The sequence below is a fragment of the Populus alba genome, chromosome 4 (genome assembly GCF_005239225.2).
Source record: "Populus alba chromosome 4, ASM523922v2, whole genome shotgun sequence".
NCBI lineage: Eukaryota > Viridiplantae > Streptophyta > Magnoliopsida > Malpighiales > Salicaceae > Populus > Populus alba.
In genome coordinates, this window is record NC_133287.1 from 12,332,527 (window position 1) to 12,337,051 (window position 4,525).

Here is a 4,525-nt window from a genome sequence, read left to right on the forward strand (position 1 = left end):
TTAATTCTTCAACTTCGAGTTCTGTTCTTTCATGATGAAGTAAATATGTGAAGTGGGTTTCGTTTAGATTAAAGTGATCGTGTGTATTTTTTTTCGATTAAAATGGCTTGGAGTTTGATAAAGGGTTGTTGTGGATCTAAGCTTTGGAGGGTGACTGACATCGATAGAGAAATGAAGAGAAAACAGTTGTCTTAGTTTGGTATGGATGCTTGAGATGATGGAACCTAGACAAGTTTTAATAATGGTCAGGATTAGGTGTTAAGCTATACTGTGGCTAGTTTCCTATTAGTGTTGTTAATGTTTAAAGCATGTGTATTCTCGAACTGAAGCACCAGATTTCTCCTTTGTTATGCAATATGTAGCTGGTATTCATATTCAATACTTACATATAGATTAAACTTGAACCTTTTTTTGATAAGCTTCTGTTTTTCAACTAAAGTTTGTTACAATTGTGTATCTTTCGTGGCCATCATGAAGATTGTGATGCTGTGTGCTTTCAAATTTACATTTTTTTTTCTTTTCCCAATTAAACTTCTGGATTAATTATTGCTGAAGATAGTAGAGATTATGAAAGCAATGACATTTAGGCGATGTGGAGGAAGTTATGTTTATGCTTAAATCTTTGTATTAATAAAATGGAGAAATTTGCGAGATCACTTGATTCTATTTTATATGCGCATTTGGTTGTGATAAAGATGGTATTTATTTCTGTCTTTGTACAGATGTTGATTATCATCTTACAAAAGTAGTTTGCCTAACTGATCTATAGTTTACATGGAATGTTAATTATCACAGATTTTTGTGTATCGATCCCTATTTCCACAGACAATTTCCACAGACATGCATAATGATTGGCCTGACTTGCACGCAGTTGATAATATTATTCATATGATGGCTTCATATTTGGTCATACATTTAATTGTTTGAGGAGTAAGTCGTTTGGTTCAGTAGGTAGATTTATTTGTTAAGATCACAGTTCATGAATTTTCTTGACTTAACATCATTGTTGTGGACACTTGTTCATGTTCTTGGCCGAGAATCTATGATTGAATGGTTAGCTTGTAGCTGTATGACTTCAAAGAGAGCCATATTCATTTCCTTGACTATATAAATGATATTTAACATGTTAGTCTTATTATTATATCATATATATAAAGAAGATCGGAATCCTAGTCTGTTGCATTTTGTCCACTTTTCAAATTTGGTTCTCAGATGCCATAACTGTTACTGTTAATTATCGTCTTCATTTCCTTTTTTTCTTTCCTTCTTGCTAGTTGGAGACAATGATTTTAACAAAAGCAATATCGTTGTATACACTCCTCGAGTTGTCAATGCACAAAAGGGCATCTAAGTGAAGACGTGATTTTTTTTAGTATTTCAACAGCTGAACTGGAACCCTAAGTTCATTGCTACTTTGTCCTGTGTATGCAAATGGTTTGATGATCTTGCCAAGCGAGTGTTATGGAAGGAGTTTTGCCGAACAAGGGCTCCAAAGATGATGCTTGATCTGCAATCTAGTGGAAGTCACAGTGTTGATGGGAATTGGAGGGCACTTGGGAAACTGCTTATTTTACTGTTCAGGATGTACAAAGGGTGGCCTGTTCAATAACATTAACATCCCTGGTCATTTTGTTTATAGGACTCGGTTTTCTAGGACTTCTGGGAAGAGCTTTCTTTTGCCACAATGCAGGACAGATGTATTATACGTGTCTGATCCCTGTGAACATCTTGACCAGGGGGATGAAGGGGATGTGGGGTTTTTTCGAGGAATTTTCAAGTCATTTTCAATGTCGAAGGTTCGGAAAATGCTAATTAAAAGGAAGGCCCAGCTTCACCCCACAGAGGTGTGTCCTTACTGTAAGGCGAAGTTGTGGAGTATGCAGCAAGCTGAAATGATACCACAGAGTGCCAGCTGCAGACTAGGTGCCTATGATGACTGCATTGAGTATTATGTGTGCCTCAATGGACACATGCTTGGAATATGCACTCTCCTACCTTTGTCTGATTCAGAAGAGGCCTCTGAGTTGGAATGAATGCAGGTATCCTCCTCAACTGAGGAATTTAGTTTTTTTTAGATAAAATTTAGGGGAGGTTTTGACTGTGGTCAAAGAGACATCTATTTGTCACAAGCAATAAGGTAATAATTTGTTCGACAGGATACAGTCTCTTTGTGGCCGTGGAGGCTAGGAAGATGTATGTGTTCCCCTTTATGAAATTAGATCTACGTGCAGATCATTTTGTTCAATAACTAACAGTAAGGAACTGAACCACAGCTTTGCTAACAAAGCATGCCTTCATGAATTTTGGTATTCCTACTCACTTGGACCTCATGATAATAAAGTCATTTTCTTGTACATCATCTGTGGTGGAGAAATTCATTTGCGTTATGGAATGTTGTTAGTAGACTGATCTGTGTATGGTCTAGGACATGCCGTAGAGCTACCTGTTCATTCTACACTCTGCCTGTTACTGACATGTAAGGTATTTCATGTGCTTTTCCTTACCAGCAAAAATCTATAGCTAACAGAATCTTCTTTTTTTCTCAACAGTTGTCTAGGCCTGGGTTTGTTTCTTGTTGTGGACAGTGCAAATTTGGATGGAAAGTGATAGGCTTCCTGATAGCTTTATCACCCTGGAGCCGAAACTAATCATCACAATTTAAACTTCGATTCTGCTTCCTGGTCCTGCTTAGGCCAATTGTTTCATAGAGAAGGGTTGGAGTCTGTTGCTGACCGTGGTTTAATCATCTGTTACTTATTGTGAGCGTGTAATGCTGTAGTGTACATTTTATGTATTGCCCATATTTGTATTTGGATGGCAGATTGGTAACTGCAGTAATTCACAGCCCCATGTTGTCAATGATCAGTTGTTTTGCCTGTTAGATTTTCTATGAAAATCTTGATATGATTCAGAAGGTTAATCACCTGTACATGTTTTGCATGAGCGATGTGGTCTTTATCAGCTAGGGAGAGATGACAGTCTATTTTTATTCTTGTTTCTCACTGTGGCGCTAGAAATGCATGATAGGAAGTCAGTTTATCATCCCACTTTAGGGCTGCCTTGCCCACCTCAGGTTGATTTTATGAGTTGCCATATGAAATGTTATTTGCTGTGTCATTACAATTTTTAATAAACAGACGAAGAAGCAGTGTGGTGTTCATATTGAAAACAGAAGACCCCAGCTTGGCTTATGAAGAAATTCGTCTTTTTCCCCGTGTCCTAGTCTTGAGATTTATTTTCCTTGTTCTGGACAAACTGGAATGCAAGGCCTTTTAATTGATTAGATATGATTGATGCACCCGATTTCTTTAATTAGGATGATGGTTGTGCAATAAAATTGCGCGTAGAAAGTTGGTTCTTGTTGAGCATAATTTGGATAATGCAGGGAGGAACGAAAATGGTCTGTAGAAAGAGGCCAGCGGTTTGACTCTGATACCATGGCTGTAAGCCTCTGACAGGAAAATTCACCTACAAGAGCTCTCTCTTTCAGCCTCAGAATCGGAGGAAGAAAGAATACAATGGTATGAAACGGAGCCCTCAAGCTGAAGATATGCTCTCATGTGAATAACAGGACAAGCTAGCCTTGATGCATTATAAGTTGTTGAGTCGGGGAATTGATCTTTCGACTTCAATAGGTTCCGGCTTGGCGTGAGCTTCGGAAGAGGAGTTCACTGCTAAAGAAGCGCAAATTAGGCTCGCCTGATGTTGTCCTTTTTCACACACCTTCAGGGCCGGTTTTCCCTATCTATCGACCAGCATTCAAACAAATGAATGACCTGCTGAGAGCAAGGAATTGGTTTCTCTTTCAAGGGTACTATCAAGTCTTGCTTTCAAGCTGTATTCTTTGAATTATCAACTTATACTTTCCTCCTTGAGTTTATACACTCTCGGGGGGAGCAGTGGTCATCAGGTAATCTCTGGCCTGAGAAAACTAGGTTCCCATTGGACCGTCAGAATATCTCAGGATCTGATTTAGATCAATTTGAGCGGGGTCCCTCAAAAAGCATGGGATTATTCTCACAAACCCTTTCTCCTGTTCCTCAAACGAATTAGTGTTGATTAGCTGTTCGAACCATATACTAGTGTTGCTGGAATGAAACGCAGCCTCGGAACAGAATTATGCTGCTTGCTGGGCCCTGATGGTGGAACTGACATTTTTTAGGGGAAGAAAGCGGCCGGGGGAGAGTGGGCATTCCCTGCTAGTGGCTCAGCTGTTTGGACAAAAACGCGGCTGCATCGAATGCAATGGTTCTTGTAAAATAATGAATATCACATATTGATCAACTAAAGAGATTCAACAACTAAAAAAAATTTGATTTTTTATGATCTTTCCTTTCTTCAAATGAAATGAACAGAGATAGCATTAGACCGATTTTCTAAATGTCTTTTTGGATATTCCTCAATATCCCGGCTATTCATGGAAGGTGCGAAGAAGATGAATGGGGTAGTATAAGTGATTAAGAGGTGTGGTAACTTATATCACGGGAGGAAATTTTGGACATAGTTGTATTACTATTAATGAATG

General features: G+C 38.6%; 1 pseudogene; it reads left to right on the forward strand.

Moving 5' to 3' along the window:
• Positions 1-635: 635 nt before the first annotated feature.
• On the forward strand, positions 636-2,920 carry LOC118029614 (EID1-like F-box protein 2; annotated as a pseudogene).
• Positions 2,921-4,525: the final 1,605 nt, after the last annotated feature.